This window comes from Vigna angularis, chromosome 4, assembly GCF_016808095.1.
Source record: "Vigna angularis cultivar LongXiaoDou No.4 chromosome 4, ASM1680809v1, whole genome shotgun sequence".
Taxonomy (NCBI): domain Eukaryota; kingdom Viridiplantae; phylum Streptophyta; class Magnoliopsida; order Fabales; family Fabaceae; genus Vigna; species Vigna angularis.
Genome location: NC_068973.1, coordinates 16,945,718 through 16,958,759, shown reverse-complemented (window position 1 = coordinate 16,958,759; position 13,042 = coordinate 16,945,718).

Genomic DNA, 13,042 nt, shown 5'->3' with positions numbered 1-13,042 from the left:
ATCTCGTATCTTTAAGATAGTTACGCATATAATCGATTATGTGATGGAATAATCGATTATCATGAGCTTTCTTGAAAAACCATTTCGCTCTGTAATAATCGATTATTATTTCAAATAATTGATTATCACTGGTCCTGATGAGAACTGCCCAAGTCCCTGGAATAATCAATTGTTCCTTAGGATAATCGATTATCACTTTTTTGAAAAACCCTGTAACGGACTTGAATAATCGATTATCACTAACAATAATCGATTATCACTGGCAGTTGTAATGTGTCTTTTCAATTTCAGACCAGTTGGCTATATATAGTTGTTTTAAAACCCTTAGAGGGTTAACATGAGCTTTTTGAGAGTACAGTGTAATCTCAGGAAATTCCAAAAAGCTAGTTCATTGCATTGCCAGGTCTTGTGAATAGGAGAAGCTCGCGCTTTGTGTGTCAAAGGTCGGAGCGATTCTCTTCAAGTTTGCAAAGTTGTTATCTTCCAGTACATTGGTCGAAGGAAGATTGTTTCTGCACTGTTCTGATTCGTTGGTGAAGGAAAGTGTAGGTTGTTCACTTCCGGTTCGTTGGTCGAAGGAAGCTCCCTTCCGGTTCATTCGTCGAAGGAAGGTTTCATCTTTATATTTACATTCACTTTATTGTAATATGTTAAAACCAATTTTAGTGAAAACATTAATCACTTTTTATAGTGATTAACAACTGGATGTAGAATCTTGTGATTCGAACTAGGATAAAAATTCTGTGTGAACTTTTCTACTCCCTACACTCTTTATATTTTCCGCACATCAACTGTTTGATAAAATTTCTCTAAGAAAATAAATTTTCTAAAAACAGACTATCGTAACTTGATTTGTGACCGTAACACACTTTCCGCTTATTTTATTCCGCTGTGTGACTCTACGATACCGGTTGTCCTGATACCGATATGTTCCTATATTAGATTTGGAGTTGGAGAGGAGATTACATTGAGAGAGGGTCTCTATAAATCTTGCTATTTAACTTAATCTTTATACTGGAAGGTCTTTCAATTTCAGGTTAATTGAAAGGGACTGAATGTAGGCATTAAGACCAAACTAGTATAAAAATCCTTGTGTTTATTTTCTATCCCTTGACTCTTCTAGTGCATAATTTTCTTTATTGTCTTGTATGTTTAAAAAAGCGCTAAAAAATTTCCAAAAATTAATAAAAAAACGTATTTTCAATAAAAACCAATTCACCCTCCTAACGTTGAGATAAAACCTAACTATTCATATATATATATATATATATATATATATATATATATATATATATATATATATATATATATATATATATATATATATTAATATATATTAATCTTCTAATATTCCATAATATATTCTTCAATTTCCACTTATCTATAAAATATTTTACAAATAAAACTCAAATACTTATATTTTTTAAAAGATACTTATCTTTTCTAAAATTATTGAATAAACAGTTAATTATTTAAAAAAAGATAATAATAAAAATATTAATGAGATAAAAATAAACTTAAAAAAACATGATAATGTCAATTATAAATAAGTTTGAAGAATGGTTCTTCGTGGAATGGAGAAAGAAACATATCCTCTAAATCTTGAAAACTCATTCAAATTCTTCCACTTAATTATCGACTATATGATTCGGTTGGTCAAAATCTATCAAAAAAACAACTATGATAACCTTGTTGACAAATATTACCAACAAATATTTTAATCCACAATTACACAATTCCCATCTATAAATCAAATATCAATATCATTCACTAATATTCTTTAATAATTACATGGATCTTCGTCGATAAATTCAATATTTATAATATTATAAATATTTTTAAAGTCAATGAGAAATGATAATGAGATGACAGTTGGAAATTCACATCAATTAAAAATGAAAAATTAAATAATATATGAAAAAAACACTCATAAACTTATTCTTATTGTTTTAATTAAGATTTTGATTAAAGATGTTATCAGTATCTTACGCGAAGTAAAATCATCTCTCGTTAACGTCTCGAGTAAATCTTCTCTCATAATATTCATCAAATCAATAAAATAAAATAAATGACTAAGATTTTATCAGCTTTCAATTTAAAGCAAAAATGACCGTGATGAAATGGGACCGAAGAGTTGAATATAAGAGACACTATTTTTGAATACTGTTTTGATCAACTATTTTTTTATTTAATTATTTTAAGAAAAAATATAAATAATTTTTTGAAAAATATATAACTATAATTAACTTTGATATAAATTAATTTTTAAAAAATCTTATATTAATTTTTTAAAGAAAAATTTAATTTCCGACAAATATGTTTATTTATTTAAAAAAAAATACTTTTAATCTCTAATAAAATGATTTGACGTGGTGCAAAACAAATTTAGTTGTCCATATTGTCAAAATGAAATTGTAAGTGGTGGAACTATCTTACCGAAAATACCGAACTCATGTCCTTACTTTATTTTTGAGCTCTCTATTTCACAACAGAGACATAGCTATACTATCTACAAAAAAGAATATATTATTCTATATTTAGTATGTATCGAAATTGGGTGATTAACAAAGTAGAGAGGAGCATCTTAACATTTAGTCTTAGTCCTAATTTTATCATCGGATCTATAATTTTTTTACATTTCTTTTAGAATAGAGATTGTGGTCAATGTTATTATTAACTAAGAAGAACATAAATTTTCTGTATCTTTTTGTTCATATGTTGTGTTCACGTATAAAATAAAAATAATGCACTATGCATATTAAAGGAAGAGAAGTTCGCTTATAATATTTTATAATATATGAAAAATAAATTCTACTATTTTACATGAAAATTAAACACTAAAACTAGTCTTATTTTTAAAATATAAAATGTTATTTTGGTGTCTAAATTATTAGTTATTTGCTATTAAAGTGGCTGCTTTATAATCATACATCTCATCGTGTTGATTGAAATAAATTAATTTAATTGATAGTGATAGAATGTACTATTATCATGAATATCCACGAGGTAGGAGTTGATCAAATTTTGAGCATAGAAAATTAGAGTTTATAGTTGAGATTGTTTATAATTTTGTTTATTAACAAGATAAGCACATGAAATTTATTAATTGAAAAATCTTATGTTAATTCGTTCTAATTCTCCTAGCAGTCGAACTTACAAATTAGACCACAATAATAATGATAACTAGAGGATCATTAATTTAATTATATAATGACTTTAAAGTTTATTTATTTTAAACTATTTTCATTCTAGTTTTATGTTGGATCATGTAATATATATATATATATATATATATATATATATATATATATATATATATATATATATATATATTAATTGCTATACTATTTTTATATATTGAAATTGATTTTTATTTAATATCATTACATTTTTAACATTCATAAGCATGTTGGAAAATTGTTTATAAATAGGTCAAAATCTTTTACATTAAATTAGTCACCAAAATTTTTATTACTAAAATATTTGAATTTGTTATTGAGTAATCAAAAGTTATTGATCATTAACTGTTTTTATTTTTGTCACCGATTTAGCCACTGAAAATTGATTAAATTAAATTAAAAAACTTATGCATTAATTACCGGTGTTGCTATGTAATTGTTATATGTGACTGAATTAGAAATCAATTTTGTTATTAAAATTTAATAAAAATTTGTCCCATTAGAGATTAAAAAATGAGTTACTATTCTTTTTTATTTTTGTAACAGAATTAATGACCGCAATCACCAACACATTTCAATCTTTAAAATGGTTTCGAAGTGACTCATTCTTTTAGTTACCAATTAGTGATAGAAATTTAAGTTGTTATTTAACACCGAATTAAAAGTTGGTCGTTAATTATTGTGAAAAAGGTTGTTGCTATCACGTGTGTGTGTATATATATATATATATATATGGGGTTTGCTAACGCGCGTACGCCTGTTTTTCAGTTGGTACGTTTTAGCAATGTGTACCGGATTTTAGTAGACAAAAATATCCTTATATATCATGGATTCTAAGTTTTAAGGTTAAGGGTATTTTAATAATTTTCATTCTGAAAACTAAAAAAAAAAAAAAAAACCCCAAACCCTTACTCACCTCTCTCAACCCTTTCTCTTTCATTTTTCTCACTCCAATCTTTTCTGTCATCCCTACTGTAGCCCTAATTGAAAAAATCAAAAATTTCTCTCAACCATTTCTCTTTCATCTTTCTCACTCCAACCTTTTCTCTTTTCTCTGTCATCTCTACTATAGTTCCAATTGAAAAAATTAGAAACATTTGCCTTTGTAAAGAGTTGAGTCATTGACATATTCACCTTCAGGCAAAGGTTCATTCAAGATCTCTTCAATTTCACCATCTTCACTAACCCTCATCATCTGCATATGTTGAATCATCATCTCTAAAAAGACCTTCCAGGACAATTACCAATTCTTTTGGATGTCATTATGCTTGTGAAAATTAGATAAAATTATATATGACAAAAATTATAAAATGAAAACTCATTATAAAGTCATTTTTTGTAAGAAATTGTTTAACAATGAGTATTTCTGATTTTTTTCCAGGCCAATTACCAATTTCTTTGATGTCTGCTTGTGAAAATTAGATAAGACAAAAATTATAAAATAAAAACTCATTATAAAATCATTTTTTGTAAGAAATTGTTTAACAACGAGTATTTCTGATTTTTTCCAAGTCAATTACCAATTCCTTTATGCTTGTGAAAATTGGATAAAATTAGATAAGACAAAAATTATAAGATGAAAACTCATTATAAAATCATTTTTTTTGTAAGATTGTTTAACGACAAGTGTTTTTGATTTTTTCAATAGGGGCTACAGTAGGGATGACAGAGAAAAGATTGGAGTGAGAAAGATGAAAGAGAAATGGTTGAGAAAAATTTTTGATTTTTTCAATTGGGACTACAGTAGGGATGACAGACAGAGAAAAGATTGGAGTGAGAAAGATGAAAGAGAAAGGGTTGAGAGGAATGAGAGAGGTGAGTAAGGGTTTGGGGTTTTTTTTTTTTTAGTTTTCAGAATGAAAATTATTAAAATACCCTTAACCTTAAAACTTAGAATCCATGATATATAAGGATATTTTTGTCTACTAAAATCCGGTACACATTGCTAAAACGTACCAACTGAAAAACAGGCGTACGCGCGTTAGCAAACCCATATATATATATATATATATATATATATATATATGCCATGATTTTTATGAAAGTATTTGCGACCGATTCAAATTTCTTAAATTCGAAAAACATAATTGTTAAAATGCATGTGTTAGTAATGAACTCTTAGTTCTACTTTGACTAGTTCTAATAGTATTACATGATACTTGACTTTATTAAAATAATGTGTATAAGATGAATTCAAGTAGGCCAAAACTATTCTAGTTTTACATTTTCATTTTATTCAAATCAAATACTTATGTTTTAACATGAAGTTATATATTTAAAAAATTACGTCGACTCAACTTTGATAAGGTTATTCAAATTTTGCAAGTCAAATTTTAAACACCCTACCCGAGGTTTTTTAATGCATTACTTGAAAGTCAAACATGAAATTTATTAAAATAAACACATGTAAAAAATATGTTTTTTTATAGAGGTAAACATTGAATCGATTATCTTATTTATCTTTCTTTAAGAATAATTCAATATGATTTTCTATATGGTAACGGGTGAGAAATATAAAAGTCAAACAGTTGAGCTAGATGTGGGAGAAAAGTTTGTTATATCAGAAAACCACATGGTAGGCGATCCACAAGAAAAAGGGAATAGGAAAAGCATGAGGCAAAAGAGAGAGAATCTATTTATGAAGGATTACGTGCTCTGAGCGGATTATGCGTGTGGTATGTTTTCTCCCTGACCAATTCTATTATGCTTCCCTCTCCATTGTTCTAGTGTATCTTCTCTTTCTGAAATTCTTCTTTGTTTTGAACTAGGTTATGACAATTCTGATACGACCTACTAGTGTGCCTGCACTTATTGGCTAAATAGACATTTCTATTACTATACTGTATATTTTCATTTTGTTTCCTTGTGAGGTTCACATATCAAACCTCTATCATTTTCAACCTCATACAGTGGTTGCAATAAATCAGTCCATTGCTTGATTTCTAGTTCTTTTTCTCTGTTTCTATTCGGTCATTACAATATGTAAGTGCTAGTCCTTGTTTGCTAGTTCGTTCATTGTTTCATTGGTGCTTTAATTGACGCCATGACTGAGAACACTCGTTTGAAGGAATTACAGGCAGAAGTACGTGGTCATTCTGATGAACTTCTCAAACTAATGAATCTACTTGAAATTCGTGACCTTGAAAAACGGACTCATACTCAACAAGTTCAGGTTGATGCGCAAGCTTGTATGGATCAACTGCAACAATCTTTAGAGTTAATAGTGAAATTGCAATCTCAATTCCATGGTGCCACTTCGGGAGCAAATGAGTTGCATGTTGGGTTATCCGCTAAGGAAATATCCTTAGGATTTCCCCATTTTGATGGCCTATCATCGATGTTAGAGTGGATTTTTAAGGCAGAAAAGTTCTTTAACTATCACCATTTTGATGCAGAGAGAGTAGAAATCGCTTCTTTGCATTTCGAAAAAGATGTCGTGCCTTGGTTTCAAATGCTTTAATGCCTATCTACGGTGAAATCATGGACAGATTTGACGCATGCTTTGGAATGTCAGTTTGGTCCCTCTCTTTTTGATTGCCCAATAGCGGAGCTGTTTTAATTAAGCCAAACTAGCACGGTTTCTGATTGTTACCTGAAGTTTATGTCGTTGACAAATTGATCAATTGGTTTATCTGATGAAGCTTTATTAAATTGTTTCTTGAGTAGGTTAAATGCTGAGATTAGACGTGATGTGGTGGTTCAAACTCCTACTTCTTTGATGAGAGCAGTAGCTTTGGCAAAGTTATATGAGGATCGATACTCACCCACGGTTAAATTTAATCCCATGCCTGTTCGACGATATTCTCCACTATCTTCAACGAGTTTGCATACTTCACAACAACAGCTCAAACCTGGGGTTAAACAATCTCTTCCACCATTATTACCAAAACCTACAATTCCACCCTTGACCAATAGTAATGTTAAAAAAATCAGTCCAGTTGAAATGCAACTTCGCAGAGAAAAGGGACTATGTTAACAAATTTACTTTTAACCACCGTTGTCCAAATAGACAGTATTTGTTTTTGAATTTGGAGGATGACTCGTTGGATCCTGATTATGAGCCACCACCGATCTTGATCAGCAGGTTGCTAGTCAAGCAATTGGGGTTGAGGACCATCATTTATCTCTTAATGCTCTTAAAGGTGGCGTTGGTCCTATATGGCAGTAGAGGGTTTCATTCAAAAATTGGTCCTACATGCTCAAGGGAATTTGTTTCAAATACTTGTCTATTTACTTCAAATTTCAAGGGCCGATCTGATTTTGGGAGCTAACTGGTTGAAAACTTTAGGTCCCCATGTAGCGGATTATGAATCCTTGAATTTAAAATTCTTGTATCAGGGTAAATTTGTAACATTACAGGGGGATGTTGATAATGTTCTGCTATAGGCTCAATTGCATCATATCTGCATAATGGTCCACACTAATTCCATTGTCGAGGTTTATAGCATGAAAATGGTGGATCCCAATGTTCAATCTTTGCCTTTGATAGATTTACCAACTAATATAAACCCCGAAACTGCTTTACTACTGCACACATATGATTATGTGTTCTATACACCTTCCACTTTGCCTCCTCCGCGTGTACATGACCATTTTATTCTGTTAATGAAAGGATCAATTCCCGTGAAGGTGAAGCCATATCGCTATCCTCATAGTCAAAAGGAAGAGATTGAGAGGCTTGTTACTGATATGCTTCAGGAAGGGATTATTCAACCAAGTAAGAGCCCTTTTTCTTCACCAATTATACTTGTGAAAAAGAAGGATGGTTCTTGGCGAGTTTGTATTGATTATTGAGCACTAAATGCTATTAATATAAAGGACAATTTTCCAATACCAACTGTTGATGAGCTGATTGATGACTCTTTGGTGCCACAATTTTTTCTAAGTTTGATTTGAGATCGGGATATCATAATATCTCGTTGAATCCGAATGATCGTTATAAAACTACCTTTCGTACGCATCATGGACATTTCGAGTGACTTATCATGCCTTTTGGACTCATAAACGCTCTAGCCACTTTTCAAAGTCTTATAAATCATATTTTTCAATGAATATTGAGTAAATTTGTTCTAGTTTTTTTCGATGATATCCTTGTATATAGTTCCTCATTCAGGGAACAAGTGTATCATTTAGAAGTGGTTTTATGATTATGTGTTCTATACACCTTCCACTTTGCCTCCTCCGCGTGTACATGACCATTTTATTCTGTTAATGAAAGGATCAATTCCCATGAAGGTGAAGCCATATCGCTATCCTCATAGTCAAAAGGAAGAGATTGAGAGGCTTGTTACTGATATCCTTCAGGAAGGGATTATTCAACCAAGTAAGAGCCCTTTTTCTTCACCAATTATACTTGTGAAAAAGAAGGATGGTTCTTGGCGAGTTTGTATTGATTATTGAGCACTAAATGCTATTAATATAAAGGACAATTTTCCAATACCAACTGTTGATGAGCTGATTGATGACTCTTTGGTGCCACAATTTTTTCTAAGTTTGATTTGAGATCGGGATATCATAATATCTCGTTGAATCCGAATGATCGTTATAAAACTACCTTTCGTACGCATCATGGACATTTCGAGTGACTTATCATGCCTTTTGGACTCATAAACGCTCTAGCCACTTTTCAAAGTCTTATGAATCATATTTTTCAAGGAATATTGAGAAAATTTGTTCTAGTTTTTTTCAATGATATCCTTGTATATAGTTCCTCATTCAAGGAACAAGTGTATCATTTAGAAGTGGTTTTATGATTATGTGTTCTATACACCTTCCACTTTGCCTCCTCCGCGTGTACATGACCATTTTATTCTGTTAATGAAAGGATCAATTCCCATGAAGGTGAAGCCATATCGCTATCCTCATAGTCAAAAGGAAGAGATTGAGAGGCTTGTTACTGATATCCTTCAGGAAGGGATTATTCAACCAAGTAAGAGCCCTTTTTCTTCACCAATTATACTTGTGAAAAAGAAGGATGGTTCTTGGCGAGTTTGTATTGATTATTGAGCACTAAATGCTATTAATATAAAGGACAATTTTCCAATACCAACTGTTGATGAGCTGATTGATGACTCTTTGGTGCCACAATTTTTTCTAAGTTTGATTTGAGATCGGGATATCATAATATCTCGTTGAATCCGAATGATCGTTATAAAACTACCTTTCGTACGCATCATGGACATTTCGAGTGACTTATCATGCCTTTTGGACTCATAAACGCTCTAGCCACTTTTCAAAGTCTTATGAATCATATTTTTCAAGGAATATTGAGAAAATTTGTTCTAGTTTTTTTCGATGATATCCTTGTATATAGTTCCTCATTCAAGGAACAAGTGTATCATTTAGAAGTGGTTTTATGATTATGTGTTCTATACACCTTCCACTTTGCCTCCTCCGTGTGTACATGACCATTTTATTCTGTTAATGAAAGGATCAATTCCCGTGAAGGTGAAGCCATATCGCTATCCTCATAGTCAAAAGGAAGAGATTGAGAGGCTTGTTACTGATATGCTTCAGGAAGGGATTATTCAACCAAGTAAGAGCCCTTTTTCTTCACCAATTATACTTGTGAAAAAGAAGGATGGTTCTTGGCGAGTTTGTATTGATTATTGAGCACTAAATGCTATTAATATAAAGGACAATTTTCCAATACCAACTGTTGATGAGCTGATTGATGACTCTTTGGTGCCACAATTTTTTCTAAGTTTGATTTGAGATCGGGATATCATAATATCTCGTTGAATCCGAATGATCGTTATAAAACTACCTTTCGTACGCATCATGGACATTTCGAGTGACTTATCATGCCTTTTGGGCTCATAAACGCTCTAGCCACTTTTCAAAGTCTTATGAATCATATTTTTCAAGGAATATTGAGAAAATTTGTTCTAGTTTTTTTCGATGATATCCTTGTATATAGTTCCTCATTCAAGGAACAAGTGTATCATTTAGAAGTGGTTTTGCAGATTTTACAGCGTCATCAATTGTACGCAAGGTTTTCCAAATGTCCATTTGGAGTAGAGGAAATAGACTATGTTGGTCACACTATCTTAGGATCTAGGGTTGCTATGGATTATAAAAAGGTGGAGCTTGTCAAATTGTGGCCAAGACCACTTAACTTGAAGGAACTACATGGGTTTCTTGGTCTTACAGGTATTACCGACGATTTGTTAAAGGGTATGCCCAAATAACTGCTCCATTAATTGAATTGTTGAAGAAAAATGCCTTTAAATGGATTAAAGCAACGATCATGGCCTTTATACAATTAAAGGAAGCACTCATTATAACATTGGTCTTGACACTACCAAATTTTTCGGCTCCTTTTGTTCTTGAAACAGATACTTCTGTTTTGGGTGTAGGAGCAGTTTTAAGTTAAGGTAATCATCCCATAGCTTATTTCTCTAAGAAATTGTCTACGACAATGCAAAAGTAGTCTGCGTATACACGTGAATTTTATGCAATCACTGAGGCCTTGGCCAAATTTCGATACTATCTTTTGGGCCATAAGTTTATTATTAAAACAGATCAAAAGATCTTAAGGAAATTAGTGGAGTAGCATTTGTAAACTCTGGAGCAGCAACAATGGTTACCGAAGTTATTGGACTTTAATTTCACAATCCAATATAAACCAGAAAAAGAGAATGTTTCAACTGATGCGTTATCCAGAAGTGTTATGATGGCATGATCAGAACCAACTAGTTAATGGCTCAAAAGGGTGGCTGCAGTAACTCAAAAGGATAAGTGGTTGAAGGATTTATATAATCAGTGTCTGGCTGATAAGTTACAGTCCCAAAAATATTTAATTAAGGATGGGTTATTGCTTTGGAAGGGTTCTATCATGCTGTCAAAGGGGATGAGGACATTATCAATCAGGTGCTCTTGGAATTTCATTCTTCCAAAGTAGGAGGACATGCTAGATTTTCCAAAACCATGGCTAGAATTTTTTTCCCAATTCTTTTGGCCTGGCATGCAACAGAGGATTAGAAAATTTGTTAGGGAATGCCAAATTTGCTAACAAGCTAAAGTGCAACAAGCTTTACCTGTGGGGTTACTACAACCTTTGTCAATTCCATTATATGTTTAGGATGATATAGCAATGGATTTCATCACTTGCTTGCCCTCGTCGCATGGGTACTCCACAATTATGGTAGTAGTCAACCGACTCTCCAAGTTTGGTCATTTCATTCCACTTAAGGCACAATATACAAGTAAGATAGTTGTTGAAGCTTCTGTTAACAACATAGTTAAATTGTATGGTATACCTCGTTCCATTGTCTCTGACAAGGACAGAGTTTTTATTATCTCATTTTGACAACATATTTTCAAGGGTCAAGGTACAACACTTGCTATGAGTTCTTCATATCATCCACAATCGGATGGTCAAATAGAGGTTTTGAATAAAACTTTAGAAATGTATCTTCGATGTTTTGTTTTTGACAATCCAAAAGGATGGTATTATATGCTTCCATGGGCTCAATTTTGGTACAATTCTTCTTTGCACCAGAGCATTGGCATGTCCCTTTTCAAGGCTTTATATGGGAGAGATCCTCCTACTGTTATAAGGTATGAAACTGCTTCTACGGATCTTGTTTCTGTATAAGATATGCTACAAGCTCATGATACACTCCTGTAGCTCTTGAAAACGAATTTATTTAAGGCTCAGCAGTACATGAAACAACAAGATGATGAAAGACGAAGGGATATACATTTTGATGTAAGGGAATTGGTCTTCGTAAAATTACAACCTTATAGACAACATTTTTTTGCCTTAAGGAAAAATTAGAAATTAAGTATGAGGTATTTTGGTCCGTTTGAAGTGGTGGCAAGATTTGGAAATGTTTCTTATAGGCTTAAGCTGCCTGCTGCTGCAAGAATTCGCCCTATGCCTATCACTGAAGTAGTCCTTCACAAACTTATTTACCTTTGCCTCTGACTATCACTGAATTTGGTCCTTTTGTCCCATCCCAATCCAGAATCATTAACGACAGTCTCAGCCAATTCCACAAATACTAATTCAATGGGAATCCTTGGATGCCACTATTGCCACTTGGGAGGATGTAGCTGAGATACAAGAGTCTTTTCCAGAATTCAACCTTGAGGACAAGGTTCAATGGAGTAAGTATTGTAACGGGTGAGAAAAATAAAAGTCAAACAAATGCTGAGCTGGATGTGGGGGAAAAGTTTGTTATACCAGAAAACCACATGGCAAGTGATCCACAAGGAAAGAGAGAGAATCTATTTATGAAAGATTACATGCTCTGAGCGGATTATGCGTGTGGTATGTTTTCTCCCTGACCAATTATGTTATGCTTCCCTCTCCATTGTTCCAGTGTATCTTTTCTTTCTGAAACTCTTCTCTATTTTGAACCAGGTTATGACAATTCTGATATGACATACTGGTGTGCCTGCACTTATTGGCTAAATAGACATTCCTATTACTATATTGTATATTTTCATTTGGTTTCCTTATGAGGTTCACATATCATACTTCTATCATTTTTAACCTCATATAGTGGTTGCAATAAATCAGCTCATTCATTGGTTTCTAGTTCTTTTTCTTTGTTGTTATTCTGTCATTACAATATATATGTGCTAGTCCTTATTTGTTAAAAAATGTTTCAGTTGCTTTTATTGTGATTATTTATTTAGGGTCTCACCAACCCATGAACTCCAAGATGTGTGTGCTTAATTATCCTATATTGTTGACTCGTAGAAAGCCTTTACCATGTGCTTTTATTTGGTGTCCCGAAGATGTTTCCTCATTAGTTCATACAAAACACAACATAAATATATTCTCTAATTAATTTTGGATTTTTCACCTCCAAAATATTTAATAAGTTTTTTGAATTTCAAATTTAGCTGAA